Source organism: Falco punctatus (assembly GCF_963210335.1).
Source record: "Falco punctatus genome assembly, chromosome: Z".
Classification (NCBI taxonomy): domain Eukaryota; kingdom Metazoa; phylum Chordata; class Aves; order Falconiformes; family Falconidae; genus Falco; species Falco punctatus.
The window spans coordinates 76,596,627-76,621,922 of record NC_137586.1 but is presented as its reverse complement, the minus strand read 5'-3'; the positions used below and the strand labels follow the sequence as shown (position 1 = coordinate 76,621,922).

The following is a 25,296-nucleotide window of genomic DNA, read 5'->3' as shown; positions in this document are numbered from 1 at the left end:
TTTCTTCTTCTCATCCCACCCCACCAGAAAGCAGATGAGGGTGCACAAGAAGCTAGGAGGGGACACAGCCAGGACAGCTGACCTGAGCTGACCAAAGTGATATGCCATACCATAGAGTGTCATGCTCAGGATATAAAGCTGGGGGAAGAAGAAAGGGAGGATGTTCAGAGTGATGGAGTTTGTCTTCCCAAGTAGCTGTTACATGTGATTTAGCCCTGTTGTCCTGAAGATGTTTGAACACCTGCCTGCAGATGGGAAATGTTAAAGGAATTCCTTGTTTTGCTTTGCTTGCCTGCACAGCACTCTCTTTACATATTAAACTGTCTTTATCTAAAGCCACTTTTACCAGGTTTTTTTCCACTTTTACCCCTGCAATTCTCTTCCCCATTCCACCCATGGATAGTGAGGAAGTAGCTGCATGGGACTTACTTCCTGCTGGGGTTAAACCATGACTCAAATTTATAATTTAAATAAATGCTGCTTTCTCATGTAAAACATCACACTTTCTTAACTAGAGGTAGATGAGTCTGTCATTGATTGGTTAGTAGAGATTTGGGTAAAGTTTATTTCTTATTTCCTCTCTTGCCATCATTATCAGATTGATTGGGATGGGCTTTGGGAGGCTGTTACATTTCCACTATTTGCATTTGGTCACTACTGAACACAGGTGATTTAGAGCAAATAAAGGGCTCACAGTGCCTTTCTGTAGGGTAATACATACAAATGAAAACTTCCATTATTTGGGATACTGACATGTGATACCAGCTGTGTACCATGCATGCACACCCTATCCCTAACAGTGTTCTAACTGGCACCTACTGAAGAACAAAGGCAAATAAGTGCTTATTACCTCCTCTGCTCACTGTGAGAGGTGGTGATGACACAGGGCAGTTCATTGGCATAATGCAGGGACCTCGCTATGGCAGATTTTAGAAGGATCCATCCTAATGGCTCCAAAAGGATATTTATTTTCCATTCATGAAACTTGACTAAGAAATAGTTGCCAGATTTTACTTAGGGTTGAAATATTTTTTGAATAAAATGTCTTTGTCTAAAATTGAATTTTGTTTAGCTGCAATGCTTTTAGATTCTTGCAAGCAAGTTTGGACACTGTTTATTCCTTGGTAATTTAGCCTATGGCAAGTGTTGAAACATGGGTTTTTTTGATGAATTGTACTTTAACATTTGAATACATGAATGAGAAATCACAGGTGCAGAGGGTCTATTAAATTTACTAAGCTATGGGGCCCATTTCAGCAAATGCTGCTCCTTTTACCCATCAAACCAGGACGCTAAGAAAATGCTTGGTATTTTTGAAGAGAATTACCCCCCAAAGCTTGCATTTCCTCCTCGATTTTACTTTTTCAGAGCTGTAAGCTTTGATTAAAAAGCCTCAGCTATCTGCTGTTAAAAAAAAAAAAAAAAACAAACACCCAAACAAAACAGAATGCAAGACTTAGGATGTCACTTTCAAACACAGAGGTTTATCAATAAATATTAATCAATTTAGAAAGGAAATTTTTTTCCATATGGAGGAATTATTGTATACCTTTCGCCTTTCTTTGAAAGATTTCTATAAAGTTATCTGCAGTAGAATTTAAAAAGCAATGGCAGAGGCACATGTGTCTGCCTGTGCCACAGAAAATAAAGTGATGTTTCTGAAGCATCCAGTCAGGAGTACAATACTTCAGAAGTTTATGCATCAAAGTGCAGATCACTCCTGAGGGAGCAGAAATTTAATCTTCCATTTCAAGGGTTTAGGGGACAGACTGTTAAGGCTAAACTACTAAATGTACTGAATTAATCAATTTAATTAATCAAATTATAGATAGGGCTTCTGGTGCTAAAAAAGGCACGTAAACACATACCTGAAATGAAAATTTCCATATCAAACCCAAGTTGCACAAATTGAAGAAGATTGCTTTTGTAACTGGTATTACATTAGACATGTTAAACCAGATCCTAGAATATTAAGTAGTTTCACTGGAACTAATGAGTCAAGCTGAACACTATTTCTCAGGTTTTCATCATGTAAAAAGATGTGTATTGCTAGTGGTGGACTGCACACATGCTGCTTTAGGAAATGTGTTACCAGCATTTCTCTAAGTTTAAAGACATGTCTAGAGCCTTCTAATCACCATTTGTCCAACTTCAATAACAAAATAAGATAAAAATACTCCATGGCTTATTCAAAAAACAGCAATGCCATTCTGTTTGGACAGTGCGCTCTGATTTTTTAAAATAAATTACTATTCTTGCTTTGATAAATGTAAATAGCTTTTAAAGGTACTTATTTTTATATTTTGCCGTAATGACTGAAATGACATTTCTTTTAAGCAGAAAGCATTTAAAGGAGGTCATTAAATAAAAAAAAAAGTTTGATCATAACATCATTACACAAATGAATGATAAAACTAAAATTAAAAAATTCTATATTTTTTGTTAAATAAAAACAAAATATGAAGAAAAATATTGCTGAAATAATCCCTAGTGTGAAAGAGTATTCTGTTACTTTTTATTTCCTTTGTCCTTTTTTAGTTTTATGGTTTTTAGAAAACAAAAGCTAGCTTTAACATTCATAGAAGTGGTGAAACAGTACCGTGAGTCTGTCTATGAAGTTGGTTGGTCGTCTTCTGCTCAGTGAAGAGCACTGGTTAGACAGGCAGCACACAGTGTGTCTATGAGTCCCAGACTATCTTCTCTAGGTCTGCTATTGCTCCCACTGAAATCTATGTCAAAATTATTTCAATTGGTCTGTGATGACAGAGAAAATGGAAAAAAAAATCTTTGAGCATTAAGCTGTTAGAAGGAACTGCATCATCTCAAATTTTGTTTGAATTTTGCTATTTGTCAGTTACAGTGAAGCAATGGTTACAGCTTAATAGAGGTAGAAATGGTGAAAAAATGTATTTCCAAACTTATACTGAAATAAACTCTGTATTGTCCTTTTCATGTATTTTTTCCTGCACATTAATGGAAGAGGAATTGTAATCAGGTTTCTCAGAGTCATGAAAGCATGAGTAAGCCATGCTTGCAAATGCACCACAGCCCTTACAAAAGAATCACAGTCATTAATAAATGAGGTAACTGGGAGCAAGATTTGAATGTTCACCTAGGAAAATTACTGTCAAGTTTCTTGGATCCAGAGGAGTACATTTAAAATAAAACAACAGACATCAACAACATGAAACCAGTTAATTTTTTTTCAGCTTGAATCTCAGATGGTAACAATTGATAGTTGCAATTGGAAGACTTATCCTTCTCCATTAAAATGTTATTTTCCAACCACATCTACAAATTGAAATATCTGAACTTAAGGTCTCACTAATGAGTGGCATGGACCACTATGCCTCAGAGCTAAACTTGCCAAGCAGTGAATGGGGAAGATTTTGGATATGGCCAACCAGGTCTCTATATGTTGGCACAGTCAACACGTGCAGTAGCAAATGCTCTCTAACCAGCCACTGCCCAACAGTATGTAAGTGCCTTCTCATAGTCTGCCAGTGCACAAAAGATGTTCACTCAGCTCTTCAGATGTTGTCAGAAGGACCACAGCAGCACTATATGAAGCTTTGCTTTCTGCATGCTTACTAGCTTACTTAGAACAAAAAGCTGTTACAAAAGATAAAAGGCAAAACTGGAGTTTTCCAGAGCTTGAGTTTGAGTGCCTGGGAGACAACACATAGCACTGCATGAAGCTATGACTGTGAGAGTCAAGCACATAGTAAATCACCATCTGCAGAGATGAGGAAAAGAAGCTACTGTAGTGATGCTCCTGTTTACTGTGGACCGCAGCACATCATTTACAATATTCATGGCTACAGCTTTTTTCATTATACTTCTACTGAGATCTTGGAAGAGGCTAATTTACAGGTCCATGAGTCTGGGTGTCATGCTTGCTTTCCTCCACATAAGAGTTTATCTGGTGGTTAGCATATTACTACAATGAGTTAGAACAGAGGCCATACAATCAGTGATGTATTTATGACAGACAAACATTTCAATCTGCTCTTTCATGTTCTTGCAGACAAAGTAGACTCAATAGGTATGGCATTGTGCAGTGAAGTATTAAAACAAAAAAACCCCAACAGATTTGCAGTCAGGAATCACAGAGCAAATGTACAGGCTCAGACACACACACACTGAAATCCATTTACTGGCCTGTGTGTTCGTGACCAAGAACTCATCTGACTATGCAGATTTATTTATTTTTAATAGGTGTCTGATTTCAAGAGTTAAAACCATTCTCTTTGATTTAGTTTTTTAATGTTCAGCAGGATCCCAGATCTATAATTTGGCATGTATGGAGCAGACCTGATTTGCAGGAGCAGTAGGTTGACCTATGCTCCTGTGCTTTTCTATTATTTTTTTTTCAGGCCATAAGGCACAGGAAAAATATAAGGACTGTGCTATGTACATCCCATAATGATTTAGGAACTTAATGTAGATATATTTAGCACAAGATATTTTCATAATTCTCATTTAAAACAATCTTCACGGATATCCCATGAAGAAAATTAATACTTACGTGCTGTAAATTGAGGCAATCCTACAGAGCTGAAGGTGTCTCAGGGTCTAATTCTATTGTGTGCAATATTCTCATCTGTTAAAGTCATTAGATATAAATTGCTTAATCTGAAAACTACAACAAAATCTATTAGACCTTTCTAGTTAAAGCTTTTCAAGAAGACTTGCTTAATGCTATACTACATTAATTCATTGTAGATGTTGGCTTTGTAGTTCTAGAACAACTTAAGTGTGCTTAGTCTTTTATAATTAGGAAAGAATAGAGGAACATTTGCAAGAAACCTAAAAAACTGTAAGGTCTTTGTGCAAATGGACCACATAGACTTCACATAAGTCTTTTTACATCCTGTTTTTCACTTTAAAGTTCTTTTTCTGTCTTGTTCTTTCACCCTAACATTGTGAGCAATCTTGTATAACTGTTGCATTAAGCTCCAGGTAGTCCAGAGCTCAATGGGCATATGTACCAAGGGAGACCTGTGGATGTCCATGTGCCCAAATAAGATTTACAGGATTAGTGCTGGTGTTCATGGAGTATTCAGGATGAAAGCAGCTGAGCAATTAGGGGCACTGGCTGTGAAGATTGGAATATGGGTTGGTCTTCCAGCTTTGTCAGACTTCCGTAGGACATAAGCATATCACTCAGACATTTTGTGTCTCACTTCCTCAACTATAACATGAGGAAAAAATAGTAGTTTTGTTTTACTTTACAATGCAAGAGAAATGCTTAAGTTCTATATCTGTGCAGGCAATACAAAGCACTTAGATAAACATAAAGGTCAAAGTATAACGGTTAAGTCTGAAGTTATTAGGCCTATGCTATTTAAATGAAAACATGAAAGTAGTTTTCATAGAAATCCCAAAGTGCTTGCTAGAGATGATTTCTATTTACTTTCTTCTTTATTTGAATGTATTTTTAAATTTTGGAGGGAAAAGGCTCCCTCTAGTCTGTGAAGGTCCAGCCTTTGCCCCTAGTGAGATCCAATAATGTCTGTCTTCTCACAGTGGCAAGATATTGCTGATTAGGGAGTTTCTTCTCTCTGTTACAGCCTGAAGGTCCTGAGTTAAAGAATTAGGGCATCAAGTGCTAGAAAGTGATGCTGATCAATTAACCTCTCCAGATACATGTTCTCTCCTGCCTTGCTTCTGCTGGTCACTGCATTTAGACTACATTTAGCGGTGACTCTTTCCTCAGGAATCTCTTCTCCTTGACAAAGGAATTTATGGCATCTCATCATGATCTGGGACTCTTCCTAGAAAGGCAAGGACCAACAGATCTCCCTGCATAAACCTGCATTTGATTTAGCCATAATCTGGCCAATACAATCAAGGACATTGAAAGAACAGCTCACCCCATCCCAAACCAGGCACCTTCATCTGCTCTTAAAAATCATCTTACACACTCCGTTGACTGGATTGACCGGATCTCCACTAATACGTGAAACTAAAATGAGTAGCTCACATGAAGGTCACATGAAGGCACCTACACTGCATATATTTATGATTAACTGAGTTGAAACCCATTCTTGATGTCAGCCAGGTTGTCTGTGCTTCATGGGGATTTTCATAAGAAAAGAACGTAGTCTTACATCAGTTTTCATGTTTTTATTAAATCTACCAGAAGGAGATATAAATCTTTCTGAACAGAGGTAAAGATTAGGGTGGAGACTTGAACATATATGGTTAGCTGTTCCCTAACCACAGGAACTATCCTGAGTTATCCTGAGTTCATTATCCTGAATTATCTCAGAAAATTGTCCCAAGGAATGTTGAAAAAAAAAAAAAAGCTGAAAGACTGTGATTTTTGTTTTTATTTATCACCTTTTTCTGTAAACTGCATTTAGCTAACAATGTCCTGACTAGTTTTGTCTTTCCTTATCAAATGTTTCCCTATTTGCCACCATCATCACAATACCCAGGCAGGTAATTTCGCTGTTTACTGCCATAAAGTTCCTCACGAGTTAAATTCTTTGTCTCATTCCTATTCTACACACAGAAAATGAGGACTAATAGCTGTGTGACTTTAGGCAAGTATCCTAGCTGTTTGACTGTCCTTCTGCTATAATTTCCCAAAGCAAATCAATAAACAGTTGCTGGCAGTGAAGACTTCTGCAAAGTGTGAAATAAAAAAAAGAAATACTATTTTCAGTTCATGGCATGACTTCATTTTCCTTTCAAATTATTTTTAAATGGTGTTATGTTTATTTTATGATACTATTTTAAATCCTTTTATTCTACACAGTGCTTTTGATAGATAATATTCTGATAAAAGTGAAAGATACACTCAAAAGATAGTAATTAATGTAGTCCTGTGAAGTGTTTCTCTTTTCATTTCTTGGGTTAGAAAAAAGACTCATTTTATTACAGTTCCATGACTGTTTGTAGTTGAAGCATAGTAGTTTGATCAAATAAAATGGAAAGAAGGCTGATAGGGAGGCTGGGCCCCAAGCCAGACAACACTGAATAGTGTAACCAATGGATTCAGCTTGGGGAGCTGTGAGAGTAAAACTTATGCTGTAGTTCATAAGCACACCAGCAGAATATGAAACAGGTCAAAGTGTTTGACATGGCACCTTAATATTCTTCTAAGTAAAAAACTTTCAGGAGTTCCTTGGAGAATTAAGAAAGTGCCTTCTTTCTTTTAATACTGATTTTTAAAACAGTCTTGATGATTTAAACCCTATCTCAACAGTCCTTTTAGCTTCCTCCTTATGACTTTTTTTATAGCAGGGTTAATTTTCTCAAAGTTTATATATCTTGTTTTCATTTGTCAGAAACTAGGAGTCAAAAGCATCCTAACAGTTGCATTACTAAAGTCCCATGCTCTTGTGAAGTCCTGTGAAGACAGCTTAAATTTTCCTGAATCAGGGCTAGGAACAAACTTTAAGGTGACAACGTGCTATATGGCTTTAAGGCGAATCAATAGCCTGAGTATTATGTTTCTTTTAAATTCCACTCAATTAATCTCCATAAAACTTAGTTATAATTCTTGCTCAGCTATAGATTTCTAGCCATGAGTTAGTCTGTATAATTTAATCACATAAGTAGCTACACCACAGAAGTGCTTATATATATTAGCCAGGAGCATTGTGAGTAGATGGGAGTGGATAATAAATTTCACTGCTACGCTACCTCATGGAAACTAGCGTGTCAGAGAATAACCTGATATAACAAAATTTGCTTCCTTCCAGAAAAAGTTGGGGAAACCTGCATTTATTCAAATCCCAAAGAGTTTTGTCTTAAGGGAGAAAACAACAGGCTTTATCCAAGTGGATGAACAGAAGATATTTTTAAATTATGAAGAACATATGCATGAAACTGTGCACCCAGCCCAAGCCCTAACTCAGTCACCAGGAGGCATTTGTGTTTATCCATGCTGTAGTACCATAGACTAACTCTTTTTTTTTTTTTTTTTTTTTAAATTTATTTATTTATCAGTATTATTATATCTGAATGAGGTTTTGCCACAGTTTAAGCCTAGGCTGATTGCTGTCCTTTCCTTTCCAGAACTGACCAGATAGCAACAACAAAAGTAAAATAAAAATGACAGCATTTTCCAGACAGGCAGAAATTCCACAGCATGTGAGAAGAAATAAAGAATTGCCCCAGAAATAATATTGTCAAATTAGAAGCAGAATCAACTTTAACCAAGGACTTGTTGCCTAACTAGCTGGCACAAGTTCTTTCTCTCAATAGACATGTATATAAAATGAAAGTATCTTATAGTTCCCAAAGTGTTTTTAGCTTCATATGAGGAGTTAAATAAATTCATGCTTCAGCAGCAGTTGCATGGGTTATGTGCAATGGGCTGAGCTGGCACACCAAGTTAGAAACAAGGCAGCCTCTCTATATGGTATCTGGTTTGCCTTCCTTCAGTTTCTTCCTGAGAAAACAGACTTCAGCCTTACGGTTTCAAGAATATCTGAGTTTTAACCATCACAGCATTTCCCGCATCTGCCTCTTAATAGAATCTGGCCCCATGAAGCAGATGTATTTTTGTTTATTTACAGTGAGACACAAGAACAGCTGTATCATAGCAGTATCTGCTTCAGTATTTGATTTGTATTCAAACAAAACTGGACAGGAAACAAGTCCCATCCTAGCAAAGTCCCATCTGAGTCAAAGCAAGTTGCTGCAGTGCTCACTTAAAGTTGATTTTCAGACTTTTTCAGTTTTCAGAAAACACAAAGTCAGGAATATGAGCAAGGGTTTGAAATAGCTAAAATAAAGAACTGACAAATTCTGCAAGTTAATGACTGAGCATTATAGATCCATGATCAACAGAGGAATGTATTGGTTAATCGTTGCCATATCTTCAAAAGGCTTTTACATTCTTCGTTTCCAATTATTTTTTTTTTCAGTTAAATAATTTCCAAGAATCCAGGAGTCAATTTCTAGAAATCCAGACCATGAAAGTCTAAACAGATGTTTTCAATGTCTAGTCCATCAAGAAGACAGCTTTGCAACTGTCTTTGCTCCCTGGATTGCACATTCCATTCTAGACCCTGTTGCACGTAGCACAGTCCTGTAAGCCCTTCTCCTGAAAATACAGGGCAAATCTCAGTTTATGTGTCAAGAAGAATGCCTGTGGGATTATGAGGGTAATGAATCTTTCATCCTTCTGATGGTAATAAGTTTCAAAAAGCAAGTAAGGACACTCAAGTCCTTGTAAAGTTTTGACAGGTCTTCCTGCTAATTATGCAATTGCTTAATAATACTGTTATCCACTCCCTCCTTTTTTATCTTCACGTATAAGTCTGACAACTTGGTTTTTTCTCATCTAGGAGCTTTCACTGACAGATGCATCCATTCCCTTCCAGCTAATTAAGCACAAGACAGGATCAGATGTCATTGTTTACTACAAGGCCAGAGTCACCTTGTAACTAACTCACCCCACCTCTGTTCTACACTGAGTCAAGGTCTGGAGTGCTCACTACTGCAAGGAAGGAGACAAAAAAGAAAAAAAAAAAAAACAACAAACCCAAACACCAATCACACTGCTGGAACAAAAAGATTTAGCAAGAATTCTTGGCAAGGTGATCACGGGTGATCCTATGTAAATGTTAAAAGGCCCATGCAGAGTGTGCACCAGGCTACCAGTAAAAAAACTAAGCTTCAAACTGGACATGAGTTCAGCACCTCTCATTTTTTATCCCACTCTTCTGCTTTGGACTTGATAGGCACTGGAAAGAAAATCCCCTTTATGAAATGAAGGAAGGAAGGATCTGTACTACACTGAAGGCTGTGATGAGAACTTTTCCTCTGGGCTTTGATGCATTTTTATTTTTTAATTTTTTCTTTAGCAGCATTTAGCATTATGCATGAGGGTAAAAATACTTTCTTGGTTTCATATTTTAAATCTGTGTTAAATATATACTCAAAGCCAAAAATTTCAATGATGTTCCTTTGCCTTTTAAAATATAACTTGGAAATATTGCTAGTACTCAGCTTTTAATTCAAAATATTCTACTTTAACACAGGTAATTTTGCTCTCAGACTGCCAAAACATTAGCTATTAAGGACTGTTGGTTTGTTTTGTTGTTTTTGGTTTTCTTTGTCTGTTGTTTGTTTTTGTTTTGTTTTGGTTTTGGTTTTGGTTTTTTGTGGTTTTCTTTTTGGTGGTTTTTTTTTTTTTTTTTTTTTTAATAGATTCCTAATACAGCTTGTTTCCTTTATAACCTCTTGCTGTTAATTCTGACACTTCCTCCCATGTACCCCCTGCAGATGCACATGCACATACACAGACAAATTCTAATCCCGGTTAAGAAGTTAGATAAAGGATGATGTTGACCCACTGTGATGTAGCCTTGTATATGTAAACATGTCTTTTTCTTGTAGAATTATGTCAACAGACATATGCCTCTTAAGCAAAGATGAGCTTTATATTAAATTGTCTTGAATTTACTGAGTGATGATATAAATTCAGGAAGTAGATAGACATGGAGGATGTGTGGTGAAATACACACTTTAAACTGCACCATCCCCAAAATGTCCTAAGGGTGTTAGCCTAACAGGCAGACACTGCAAGAAGATGTAAAGCTGCCAGTGATGAAAAGAGGAGTTAGGCATGGCTTGATTTACATGGTCCTAGTACCCACAAATCAAGTACAGTCCTCAGGGAGTCCTCCACAGCTGAAACAAATGTGGATTTCAGGGAGTGTAGACCCTGAACAAAGTATTTCTTTCCAAACAGAGTTTTCAAAGCTTTTTCAAGGGGCAGAGCTGGGCTTCCCTGAACCCTGATGTGCACCATCTGCCCAGCTTTGTAGAAGAGCTGAACTGCTTGCCCAGTATTGATGAAAAGCTTTGAGAACAGGAGCAGCAAGCATCTCCTTTGGAGCCAAACACCTGCAGAGGGTTTGTAGCTACACAGTGAACTGAATCACAAGGCAGGTGCAATGTGATGGGTGGTTTGACAGCAAAGCCTTGGCTCTGCGCTACACAGGAGACACTCACTTTTCTGGTAAAGCGCTGGAAACAGTTTATGCCTGGACAATTAGTCTAAACAATGAAAAAAAGTTTGTTTGGGTTTTTGTTTTGTTTTGTTTTGTTTTGTTTTGTTTTGTTTTTTTGAGGGGTGGTGGTGGTGTTTTGATTTTGAGGAAGGCTTTTTTCCCTTTGTGCTCTCACTGTTGACATTGAGTTGCTGAGGCTGAGACATCTATCCCACACTATAAGAAGCAGCCCCTGTCCAGAACTGCCTATAAATACAGACAAAGCAGTTGGGAACAGTAACGCATCAAATTCTGCAGCTCACAGCTTTCTGTCACAACCCTGACTGTGCGTTATGGCCGTCAGTGCCTCCTTTTCTGTGCCCCAAAAAAGTGAATGTTTTTTTGCTAAGAGCTTGAGAAGGAACATTGTGCTGAGACTCAATGAGAGTAGCTGTTGTATTCAAATGACCTAGATACACTGGCTCCAGCCTCTCCTGTTTTTCTTGTATTGTTTTCATCTATTGTTTGGCTGAAGAATTACAAGAAAACAAAGCTCTGTTCTTTGACATTCATTCAAGAAAGGCAGACACAAACTGTATGTCCTGGAGGCAATAAGTCAAGATTTTTAAAGTTTTGAAACTGTTTCCAAAAATTATAGTCATGGAGAATCACCCTCATCTTTTGATTTTTAAACCAAATTAAGTAGCACCTTCACTGTTGTGCAGGAAGAGGTACTCCAAGCCCATACAACACAGAAGTGCTGAAGAAATGTCATTATTGAAACCCAGTCATCCTGGGTAAATATAAACCAAAACCAGGGTAGCTGATCAGCTGGGAGCTGATCTCTCCCAGTAAATCACTTGTTTAGAATATAGGAGTACTATGTTTCAGGATTGCTATGCAGAGTTAAGGCAAGCTTGCATACTGAAAAAAAAAATGTTGAAAGTAATGTTGAAATAAATTAATTTTAATGCTGACAGAGGATCTGAATTTATAGTGTTCAGCTGAAGCTCTCTGTTGTTAAGTACCAACATAATATTGAAAATCTGTCTATTTTTAAGACAGCACTGAACAGGGTTTTCCTGAAAAGAAAGCAACAAAAGAATTGAGCAGTCCAGTTTTCTCAGAGCCAATAGGAAGAGTAGAAAATCTGAAAACAAGTTCAATTCAGCCAGATTTGAGTTGGTGATCAAAACAGAAGAGATAAAATAAAGCTTTTTACTTCCAACCACACAACAAAGTAAAATATGTTTTACTAAGCTTTAAGGTGGTGATTGTCTGCAGTGAAAATGTTCAGCTGAAGTAAATTCTCATACTTGGACTAGAAAAAGTGAAGGCATGACTTTTACATGAGATGTGGATCTGGGCCAAATTGCTAAATATTACCTGGCTTTAAATCTTCTTAATGGTATCTAACTGAATGTCTTTCTTGCTGCTTTGTTATATAACACAGTATTTTTCTTCTGGCTCTGGAACTCAAGTGAGAGAAAACTGCAAAGTTGATCACACTCTTCTTAGGTAAATTTCTAATGTTAATTCATGCAGTGTGAAATTTTACATTAATATCCCTAAGACTTCACATTTCTACAGGCACACTCAATCTGTTTATTAAACTACATGAATTTTCAACTAGTAATAGCTTTGTTTCTGGTTGCTAAAATTATGATCCTCAAGCCCTTTGGAGATTACTTTCCTTTTCTTTTCCTTTTTTCCTGTTTTCCTTTTTATTTATTTATTTTTTTTTTTAACCTTTTTTTCCCCTTTTCTTCCATTTTCCCTTTTTTGTATTTTGTTTATCATTGGCCAGGGTGGTAGGAAGTCCAAATTAATTGCTGAGTACTAAATTTAAAAGAATATCTGACCAGGGGTGTAATTTCTGCTGACATGTGGGGAGCTTAGAGTTTCCCATTTAAGTTTTTTAAGTTTTTACAGATTAAAAAAGATGCCATTCTGTTTCCTTGGGGTTACTGGTGAAAGCGAGGTTGTAAACAGTGCACGGAGACCTTCTGTTTGCCTAGATACTTGGCTAGAGATAATCGAAGTACCAACTTTACGATTGTGCATACAACTTTCTGAATGATCTCAAAACCCTAATGTACTATAAAATATATTGACTTTTAAAGGCAAAACTCAGCCTGACCAGCCTGTTTTATAGAATAAGATTTACAGCGTCAGTATTTATAAGAAAAATATAATTTTAGAAAAGGCAAATAAGTAGCAAACAGACAACAGTTCTGTTCTTTTGCTGAAGCTCATTACGTGCAGGCTCACTGTCTCATAAATTTACACCTGGTCTTTTGTGTCTTGCTTAAAAAATGGTAGACCTAGTCAATATAGAAGCTTTGAAGGTAACAGAGCCCTTAAAAATGGATTAACCATAGAGATAGAGAAACCAATTGAATAAGTTAATTTCTGAGTACAGCACTAGAGCCTTTATAACCTACCTTTCACAGATCCCTGTGATCTTTCCAAGATCAGAGCCTTCTGAGCCTCCAATCAAAGAAATGATCGACTGAACAACAGTTAGAAACACCATGTTTTAATACTGAAGTCTCCAAATCTAATTAACATGGTGAAGACTACATTGTTGTTTTTGGCTTAAATATATAGTGTTCAAATCACTCCAGTGTGGAGCCTTTACACACAAGCAGAAGCCTGCACCACTGGTATTTTAAAGATACTGAGAAAGCATATTCCTTCTGTCTAACAGAATCAGCTGCATTTGTTCTTCCAGCTCATTGGAAGAAGCTATTTAGAGAGAACACATTTACTCCAAAACTGTCAGGAGACTGAGGAAACAGGAAAAAAGTTGCCTTGGAAGTAACTGAATCGCTGTGTTTGCAGCTGTAAGCTTTTCTTTCCAAGTTAGACTATTAATAAACGCTTTTCAATATGAGGTACAGATTACAAGGCCTCAGCAATAGGCAGAGAACCTTTGCTGATCTGCAGCAGAGCGCTGAAAATGCTTTTTTCAAATATTCCTACAGTAGGTCTTAAAGGCTGGTTGAATGGGATTTCGGGCAACCTGGTCTAGTGGAAGGTGTCCCTGCCTATGGCAGGTGGGTTGCAACTAGATGATCTTTAAGATGCTTTCCAACACAAACTGTTCTATGATTCCATGATTCTTTTAGATGTACTGCCTCTGAATTCTCTGATTTGCTCAGATCTTTTTAAAGTGTCAAAATAGCACATTGAAATAGAATTTCTTCTTCTGGGTTTCCAAGTGTTACGTATACTGGTAGAAGGGGTGCTTTTCCACATGTCCCTGTGAGTTCACTCCAACCAATCTCGGTGACAGTCTTAACTTTCAGACTGGTGTATTTTATTGTGCCCAAATAACTTCAAGCCAGATGAGAGTCAAAATGCCTAATTTACTTCAAGGGTCTAGACTGCAGTTTTCCTTATCTTACAGCCTTCATGCACACTTTTAGGAAAACCAATCAGCCCGCTCTGATTAATTGCCATATATAAATCCTTGCAATATCTTTTAAGCAGAATGCTGTGCTGCTTGCTTTAGGACCTGGCTGAAGTCCAGAACAAGTGCATCAGCGCATAAGAGTGAACCAAACTGTAATCAGTAACTGTCTTCATCTGTTAATTCATCAAGTCAATCAGATAAATGGACAGATACATGTTCTCATTCATTCTCTTGCATTTCCTTGTCTTATCCATAAGTAATTAGTTTTAACAAACTGTCAGAATGCCTCCACAATTACTTGTTTTCAAGACAAAACAAAACAAACTGTCCAAATCAGGATTCACTGATTTCTTGACAGTATTTGTGTTACAAGTAATTACTCCCTTCAAATGTTGGCTACAGAGCTACACATCTACAGCTCATCAGGATACAAAACATTGATTATGTAGATGTCCCTTTAAATAAAATCACTTCATCTTGAAATACTTTCCATTGGTATAAAGGATATTGTAATGTACAAGCATAGGAAAATAATTCCACAGAACTTGCAACTTTATAAATCTGTAAGTAATAATAATCTAAGAAGTTATCAGTTCAGAGGATTCTGGAGAATTTTTAATTAAAATACTTTATCATCAGTTTGTTAGAACAGGTTCTTCGATGGGAAGGGTTATTGCAAACAATTTTCAATGCACTTCTGACAAAGATCTCAAATTTCTTAAATTACCTTCTGAGAGACAAAAAAATGTTTGACAAAAAGACATTGAAATTGTTCATAAAGGAAGAGGAAGGAAACTGGGGATGCTTGTTTTTTCTCTTTTTTCCCTGCATTGTAAAAAGGGTCAGAAACTTCAAATAATTATGAGGGAAAGAAGAAAAAAAGGTTTCCAGCTGGATATACTATTTCATTACCAGTTAAACTAGTGTGATGCCAAAATCCAGGTAATTCTGGAATTACTGACCCAGCACTGCTCTCTTAGAAACACACAGATTCCCCAAGATCACCACCATTGGTGTTGGTAGATCAGAGCTGAAAGGTGCTCCCTCTATACCGCTCTCAGGAGACTCAACTAGGAGTACTGCACCCATTTCCAAAGTCACCAGTACAAGAAGGACATGGACCTGTTAAAGCAGGTCCAGAGGAAGGACAAGAAAATAATCAGAGGGCTGGAAGACATCTCCCTTGAAAAAAGGCTGAGAGAATTAGAGTTGTTTAGCCTGGAGACAAAAAGGCTTGGGGGAACCCTTACTGCAGCCTTTCAATAAATAGAGGGGGCTTATGAGAAATATGGTGAGAGACTTTTTACAGCGGCCTGTAATGATAGAACAGACAATGGCTTTAAACTGAAAGAGGTAGGTTTCAACTGGACATAAGGAAGAAATTTTTTATAATGAGGGTGGTAAAATGCTGGAACAGACTGTCCAGAGCAGCTGTGGGTGCCCCATCCCTGGCAGTGTTTAAGGCCAGGTTGGATGGGACTTTGAGCAACCTGGTCTAGTGGAGGGTGTCCCTGACAGTGGGTTGGAACTAGATGATCTTTAAAGATCCTTTGCAACCCAACCCATTCTATGAATCAGTGATTCTATGATAACCTGTTATTATTTTGTGTTACTTTGATGTTCTATGAAAAATTTAAAAATGAAGGAATGACAATTTCTTATTATAGAAGATTATATAATTCGGAGAAACAATTACACTGGACACTCCCTCTTTTTTTTTCCCTTCAATGTTATTCCTCTAGCTAAGACAGGCTCACACTCTTCATAAAAATAATTTAGTATCTATTGATAGATGTCGCTGCAACATATTTTACTTTAACCTCAGATTAATCTCTCCATATGTGTCCTGAGTGAAACCACACAAAGCTCCCATGTGGTTAGACGTTTAACAAGTCACTCTGAAATAATGGCTTTGTGTACGTCCCCTTCATAGCTAAACTCCAGCTGTTCCCTGACAGATAAATGAATGTAAGCAAATAAAGTGAAATTTCTGCACTTTAGAACATATGTATGCATATTATCTCTCAGTTTAAGACTTCATTTGAGATTGCTCATTGCCTCAGATGATGGAAAAACTTGCCCTTTTCATCATCCAAAATGGAGGTACTTCACCTACCTGACAATAAAACTGGTGAGTATTGACACTGGGAAAAGCTTTTCTGATAGCAGTTTGCACAACATACGGACAATGTTCTTGCAGTCTATTGACTTCCTGACCTGGAAATTATGTGAAATAACTACTGTGAACAGTCATACTGAAGAGTTACCACAGAAACTTCATTTGCTTTTTGATCCTATGCCAACTTTTGTCATCAGCAATGCACTGTGACACTGCATTTCAGAGCTGAATTACACAATATATGCAAATTGTTTCTTATTTCTGCTGCCTGGTAATAATTTAATGATCCTTTATTTATTTTTACAAGACAAGGTAGAGTTTATACAGTTTCTCTATTATTTTTGTAAATATAATGGACTTCTACCACTTTTTCTTCAGTTTGAAGCAATCTAATAAATGTAGCTAGTGTTGATGTAGTTTGGTTAGGTTTTTTGACCATGGTTCTTGTAATCCTTTTGTGTTCCATTTATAATTCTATGACCTTCCTGACATGTTGGGGCAAGAACCGCAAATGATATCCAGAACAGCATCACAGATTTATGGAGTTGTCTAATAATGTTTTCTGTTGTGTTCTTTGTTCCTTTCTAAGAATGCCTAATAGTGTTATAACTATTTTTGACTTCTGCTAGGCAGACAACTACCAGGCAGAAAACTATTGACTATTAACACTTCATTGAAAAAATTGTATGTGCTGTTTTTTTCAATATAATTACTTCTCATTTACTGAAAACTAAATTTATCTACTAGCTAGCCTTCATCAGATGACCTTCCTGCAACTTTTAAAACTAATAAATAGTATTAAGCTTCTTTTGCTGTCCTGCATAACTTGGCATCAGTAGTGGACCTCATCTTTGTTTTCATTCCAGTTTGGAATGAAGTAAGTTTGAAGTGGAATAATCCTAGCAAAATTGTTCCTGTACAGCTCCATGACTGTACTTAAAAACTCTGACTAACAGAGTGTAAAATAGGTGGTAAACTGCAGAGTTGCTCCTTTATATTCCTGAAGTCTGAGGACATGATTTTTAAAGACTGAGAAACCTGCAGAAGCAGAGTATCTTTCCAGTGTACAACGAAGAGTCCAATATTCTGAGCAGTTTTCTAGGCAGAAAGAATGGCCGAAGCTCTTGTCCTTGAGCCATTCCAACACTGTAGCTGCACTGGAGGTGTGGGAGCTGTAGGCTAGAAGGCTGGTGGCATCATTCTGCCCCCCAGCCAGGCAACTGTGTGGAAAGAAACTGCGTGTGTTATGAAAAAGCAATGCTCTCCCTGAACCTGCAACAGAATTTGTTTCCTAGAAAGAAAATATTTGTTAAGCTTCATGAAGCAATGCAAAACAGTAGAAAATGGGTATCAACGGAAATGACTTAGATGAAATAATTTTGCATTAATTAAGAAAAAAAAATATTTTTTTCATTCCAATTTCTTCCTTTCCTGACAATGGAGGTGCAGTTCTTCACCTCTAAAAAAAAAAAAAAAAAAAAAAAAATTACTTTAAACTGCAAAGTGCTACATTGGGTGATTCTTGATCAGCAGGTAATAAATTTTATGTTAACATTGCTTAGCCACAGATAATAAAACACAAACAGATATAAAATGCAGAACTTCATTTGAAATTGAGAGGGTTTTAAAAAAGTTTCATTCTAAGCAGAGGAAAGAGGTTGCAGGGTGCAGCAACTGGTTCCCATGGCAGAAGAGGATGAAGAGCTCCAATCTTCCATGGTACATCTGCACCTGCTTTAGACTGCAATCTGTGGTCACCTGATGATTTTAATTTATTTTTCCTGTGGTGTAATGATACAGATTTGATCCATATGACTTACCAGAGAGTATTAAAAGAGAAACAGAAAAAAATTAAATTAAATGAGAAGATTAGCCAAAACAGTAAAACGTCTTCAGCTCCCTAGACACATAACCCTACTGGCACTACTTGAAGTGGAGACAAATGCACCTGTAGAGTTGTCATTTAGGTCTTCATCTGTGTAACTCTGCTCACTTCAATGGTCTTGATGTACGTGGTTCACTGAAGTTAAGCCGCTATGCTTAGTGAATTAAGCTGTGAATCCAAACGGGTATAACTCACCTTAGCATCTGTAGTGGTCAGCACGCAACTGTGCTGATCTGCCCTTTGGGAAGCAAATTACTTCACATCTTCTCAAGCTAACTTCTCCAAACCTGTTATGTCCAATCCGTTACCACGCTGTTCCACCCAAACTATAAACTGGGCTGTTTCAGCCGCGCACTGGCTTGTTACATGACAAACCACACAGTTCATGTAGGCCAAAGAAACACGCCTTGTGGTTAGTCCTGTCAGCCCATGCATAGTATCATTATTAGTCCAGTTACAGTGATACTAATAATTTTAGTTCAAATTACACTCAGTTCAAACTGCCTATACAAATGCTTTATTACCTTGCGCTCTCTCCCTCTCTGGTGCTGTAGTTTCATTTCTCATGCCTCTTTGGATTCCCAGGCTGATGGCTTCAGCCTGGAGATGGGCAGGGGAAGAGAGGGAATTTGCAGACTGTCATTAGCATCCTGAGTCCTTGACTGGGAGAGTCTGAAGTGCATGATGGGGGTATCTTTCTCCACCCCCTTGAGTCCCTTTTTTGCTTGCCAACACACTCCTCTTGTTCTTCTCTTATTGGTTTCCAAATTCATCAGAATTTACTACACACAGTGTGTTTAATCTTTAATGAAGACTTGCTCTGGTGGCTCTCTGTTATTCCTACAAAACATTACCCATCCTGAAAAGCTCATTTCCTCTACTGAAGATCAATGATCTGCCTGCTACCTTAGGGCCTCTGTTGTCATCCTGTGGCCATATATTCAAGGCCTTTGCTATCTTCTAGTGTCTTTAATGCCTCTGTGCTTCACTTTGATTCCAGGTTCACAGGTAATTCATTCTACACTGAAAAGCCACTTGTTATTAGTAGCTGTTAGGTGCAGAACTAGACAATTGTGTGGTGCTGTGGCTACCCTTTGCACAATCATACAGAGCTAAGTTAAGGCTAAAAAAAGTAACTGGAAAATAGCAAAAAGTAAAAAAAAAAAGAAAGTAGAGTTTCTTGCCACCTCTTCATTCCCCTTTCCAGCATGTCACAGAGCTGTTTTGGCTGCAATCTACTGCAATATGATGAGAAATTATGAAATGCGATGCAACACCAAACAGAAGAAAATGCAGTCAATTCCCCACAGAGTCTAGCAGAAGAGATTTAAATTTGAGAAAGTCTGGCTTTGCAAGAGTTTTCTTTTCATTTCTTGAGTCTAAGCTATCTACGTTCCCTGCTGAAACTGTAGAAGAAAATTGGAAAGTAGTCTCTGCATCCACAAATACATGAGCAACATGAAAATTCAGCAGGTGTTCTCCTTATCAGAAGCAAGGTATTGTTTTGTTGGAGAGAACCAAAACTTTTGCCCTTTTTCTACAAGACTGTAAAGAATAGACAGTCTCCCATTCTGTGCCACAGTCAAAGTTACTTTACTGAGCTTTCTGTGCCCTGATGTTGCCCTGCTAGTCCAAGAACAGAAGATGGTTGCAGTGACCAGCCATGGCTCAAGCCACATAGCAGATAAATCAATGCTTTTATGCTGTCTTGCAGAACTTCAGATGACATTTTCTTTGACATGTTCTTGAGAGGAACTTAGGGAGTCATACTTTTTTGACTGTTTTGCATTGTTTTAGCATTATTTTCTTGTAATTGATTAATGGCTGAAATGTTACTTCTGTTCTTCTTTTGTTCTCATCTTCCTTCCAAATAGATAGCAAGGCATTAACACAGTGAGTAATAAGGGAATGAAAGCTGGGTTATGTTGATATTTGAGCTATAATAAATATTGAACAATGTTGTTATGGCCTAAAAAGTCATGTGATATAGAAACAAGTTGTACTTGGGCTTTAGTTAGGCCAAACCCAACAATTTAATTTTTGACCCATCTAAATTCTATTGATGAGCTCAAAGACTTCATTTTTCTTCAGTCTTATGCTAAACTTCTCTCTTACTGAAGAAATTGAACTGTATGCCAGCATGATGTATTTAAAGTTAACAAAAGATTTTATGGCAGAGGAATACATGATAATTCTGTCATGTACTTTAGAATATTATTAAGGATTTAACTTCTTCATTTTTATGATTTATTCTCACATTAATAGATAATCCCTATTTTTCATTGTATATTGCTTCTCACTTCATGTGAGAGTACTGGGTCATAAAGTACTCAACTTTCTCTTCTTTCAGATTGTTTTAAAGCTTTAACATTTGTGATTTTTAATTGAAGTCCACTTTCCTGTATTTACACGGTGGGACAAGAAAATGTGTTTCCATTTGGATTTATAAGGGTTGATTTTTCATATCCACTGGCTTAATAATCAGGCTTTTTCACAGTGAATTTGGGTTAATTGTGACAACATCAGCAATATAACCCTCTACCTTCTTGATGCTAGTATGCTGTTTCTATTGTCCTGATCAAGAATTCTGTTTAGGCAATTACTGGCAGATAATTTAATAAATACATAGGCAATGACTCACTGGTGTGTGAACCTACACCTGGTTTTACCTGCCAGTCCTTGGATTCCATCATTCAAATTCATTACTTTGAAAAATTTTATCTGTCCCTGAATGTTGGCAGATGTTGGCAAAGGAGACCTTTGTAAAGGCAGCAGTAAAATTACACATCTCTTTCAAAAAGATAGCTATTAAAGTAAACCAAGTACTCTAGGTATCCTCCAGTTCTACAAAGTGACCTTTAGCCTGTAACAGCCTCCTCAGTCTCAGCGATGCCTCTTCTTGAAGCCTTTACTTATCAAAGTGCGGTCACTACCTGAGGAAGTATTGATTGAGCTGAGCCAAACTCCAAGTGATGTGGAGTTTACTGCTGTAAATAAAGGCAGTATGTTTGGGGACCCACCCCTTTTGAAGTTAAATATCAACAACAACAGACAAAAATCCTGCACCAGTTACTGAGAAGCTTACCAAAATTTCTGCTTCTCTTGGATCAGGAGGGCTGCAAGCAGCAGAGATTGCATGGAGGTTTTGCCTGCAGAGGTCAGGAGAAGAGCAAGGTCTGGCTCCTTTCCAGAACTGCAGAGAACTGGATGCAGTTTGGCTGCTGTGACCAGTTTGTTGATGGCGAGTGGCTGCTGAGGGTGGGTGGGTGGGAGCTTGGTGGCACTGCAGAGGCTGCTGTGACTGTTGAGCGACTGTCACATACAGCGGAGGGGTTTGGCTGTGCAGCGTGGACCTGCTATCCTGAGTAGCAAATAGAGAGTGCCCAGGACCAGTAAGACAAAAGATGGTGCCTCACAAATGAGGGGGTTTGCACCAAGGGTGGTTATGAGAACATCAGCCACCTCGACCACATCTTTGGGTTGTTCTCACACTATCCATAATGATAGAGCAGAGGAACGGGAGAATAATCTTAACCACTTCTCCAAAGGAGAGAGTTAAAAGCTAGACACACCAAAACCCACATAGTATTTAAGCTCAAAATGCTGTCTGAGACTCCTCAGAAGTGTGTGAGATCACCCAGACTACTGTATACAGTCCAAAGTGTAACCTGACCAGGCAGCTGGCCTAATCCGCATGTACCTGGTAAGAGGACACCTTGTTCTTCTTACATGAGCATGGCTGAGGTGGAGCACCAGAGAGAAACAAGGCTTCACAGAGGAGGCCTATGGAGACAGTATCTTGCTGCAGTGCTCCTTGTGCCACTAAGTCATTAGGAAGGAGAATTGTCTGCTAGGAAGGAAAAGCCAGAGTATCTTGGGTGTGTGCCACCCTTAAGTGGGTCTGAATAAGCTCCTGGAACAGAGAGGGCCCTTTCGAAAGCAAGAGGATGCTGTTGAGAATCCATGATCACCGGGATCAGTGACATCAGGTAAGACTGGAAGCAAAACCTGCAGACTTCCTGAGCTAAAAAATAAAAGCAGAGAAATTACAATGTTTGGCATCAAATGATGATCCTGCCATAAGAAGCACCTTCTGGAAATGTTACCGAAATCTTGGAATGAAGAACTTATCGACACCAATGTGATGTAGATAAGCAGACACTTCTTTATTGACGGCCGGGTGCGTGAGTGAGTCCTCTCACGATCAACGCACGCCAGGTCTCAAAATCAAACACCATATATAATACTTATCATACATATTCATTAAGTATTCATGCATAATCATAACATTTCCCAAAAATCATTAACATATTCTCCTCCCATATCCGATTCTGCGCAATAAAGCTTAGAAAGGTCTAGAAATGGGTCTGGGGTACGATTTGGGTAGGTGGTATATGAGTCGGTGGTCGCGATCTCCCCCTGCCGGAATTACCTTTTACTGAAGTTCATGGTTTCTTGGCAGGCAACTACAAGCTGTTCCAGTCGACTCTCCCCAGTTCCCATTAATCCTACATTCTGACATCTCAATATACTTTCTATATACAGAAGACTAGTTAGATACAAAGAAACCTTTCAAACCCTAAATTATTACTTAAGCTTCAACAATGATTCCAACCCATTCTTCTGACCTTAGTACAAAATGTACAAAGGGTCTCACAACTACTTTTACTAAATAATCATAACTTTCTTCAACATATATTTTTATCCTTCTATATTTCTATTCTATAAAATAACTCTATAAAATCAGATAATCAAACCAATAAAATCAATTGATCTCAACTCTTTAACAAATCGACAACAGAAAGAGGATCAGTGGGGTAGTGTTAGGTGGTGATGAACTTTGCATGAGTAATAGAGTGAAGATGTTCAGTGTTGCTGCCTACAAAAGAATTGCATTAAGTTAAAAATATCACAGAAGCAGCCCACAATATACGCCTTGTAGGTCGATGTCCCCATAGTAAGTACGAAGACCATGTTGATCCTGTGAGCAGAGTCCCAACAGTTAAGTCTAAATTATATCAGACGGCAGAAGTGGGAGATTTCAGCTCTTTGTGGAAAGAACACAACACCTAGAGTTGAGAAGTGGAGAGAATTCTTGTGTTCGCTAAATGCTGTTCAGAAAGACAGTTTGAAAATGCCATTATGACTTTGGTCTGGAGTGGTTTGCAGTTCAAGACATTAGAGAACAGATGCTCTGTAGTAGCAACCACACCATGACAGGTTTATTATCATAGCAGGAGAGCAGGTCAAATAAATCCCACATGCAGGTGTTCCCTTTTACAAAAGCAAGCTACGTAAAAATGAAGAACTAGTGAAAAATGAACCAAGAAATTCCAGAAGAAGCCACCTAGGTGCAGTGCAGAAGCTAAAAAGAACTGAATAACCCTTCCCTACCTCCTAATCCCTACAAGGAACCTAGTGCAGTTTGTTTAACAAACAAACAAACAAACAAACACACACGAGCAGTAAAAAGCATAAAATACCTAAAGGATGAATGGGAAAATGGTGCAGGTATAAGCTTGGCATTTCAAAAAAAATGTTTAATCTCCAAAGTATGGCCAAAGAGAAAGAATACATTAAAAGAAACTAAAACTAAAAGAAACATCTACAGAGCCCCTGGAGTTGAAGACATGGGTGAGATTCCCCAAAGTGACAGTCTTTGTGGCAGACACACCAAAGCAGGTAGCTGCATTTGAGATAACTATGGGAAGGGTTAGATCTCAGAGTGGTCAGTGATATGTTAATAAATTACCATGACAGATAGATGGAAAAAAAAGAATGTTGCTTCTGAGATATTTTGAAAATTGAGGTGTAAACCTGATCACAGGAGCAGGGTGCTGCCCACTCTCCCAGGGGACCCTGAGAGTAAAAGGCTCACCCCATGTGCTGGAAGAGTAACCTGCATTGCTGGGTATGGAGTTAAGACCCACCACACCCGCCTTACGATTAGTGAGTTATGAGGTATTCTTTTAGTTGCTTGCACTCTCTTCATAGCCATGTCTCCAGCCCCCATTAAAGGGCACCTTACACAGAAATAGATAGAAAGAAGAGACTGAGAAGTCCTCCGACTGAATGTGCGCACACACACACACACCGCGGCAGGGTGTCAATCCTTTCTTAGTGTGAAATGCCATCAGCACAAAATCTTAGGATCCATTTCTAAACTTGTGTCCAATGACACAACATTTCTTTCAGACAGGTATGAAAAGAGTTAAATCATCTCCTGTCTGGGTGGGAACTGGCTTTCTCCACCAGCAGACAGAGCAGGCGCTGCTGCAGAGTGGGAGCTTGTCTCCTTCTGCAGCTGGAAATCTAGCCCTGAGGGACTGTTTTCCCCAAGAGCTCTTCATCTAAGAGCAGACACCTGGAGTCAGACCATCGGGCTCTGCGTGCAGATGCAGAGGGGAGAATGTGAGAGTGGGGACATGACAGTCATGAACTTTCAGGGATGGAGGTGGTGCCTTTGTATTCAGCAGCGTTCAGTGGATTTCCCTTCTGTGAAGTGGTCCAGTGATTTCCAAACTCGCTGTGGAGCATCCGTTTCCGATGATGCCTCCAGGTGCTGTAGCAGTGTAAGCAGCAGGAAAGACAGTACTACAGCAGTGATGGATTGGTAATGAGCCGCAGACAGCAGCACGTGACACTCTACTCTGACAGAACTGGATGTTTTACCTTCACTAAATTCTCTTACTGCTGTGCCGAAATGGCTTATACTATTGGATGTGCAGTTCTGTGCCACCTGACTGTGTCATCTTCTTAACTATAAACAAGGGCAGGGATAAAATAGTTCATAAACTGCAAACCCCTCCCATAAACATTAAAAGCCTTTTGAGACTCAGCTACATGTGTGCCACATTTTGGTGCAGTATCTCAAACAAGCCTTTGTTATAAATGGCAAATAGAGAAAGGCAGTCAT

The 25,296-nt window shown here is 38.2% G+C and overlaps 1 long non-coding RNA gene across 1 annotated transcript in view; it reads right to left on the bottom strand.

Annotated features, from left to right (window-relative positions):
- The window catches only part of LOC308056149, a 301,816-nt gene that overhangs the window by 151,500 nt on the left and 125,020 nt on the right, over positions 1–25,296 (bottom strand). The gene's annotated exons all lie outside the window — the stretch shown is intronic.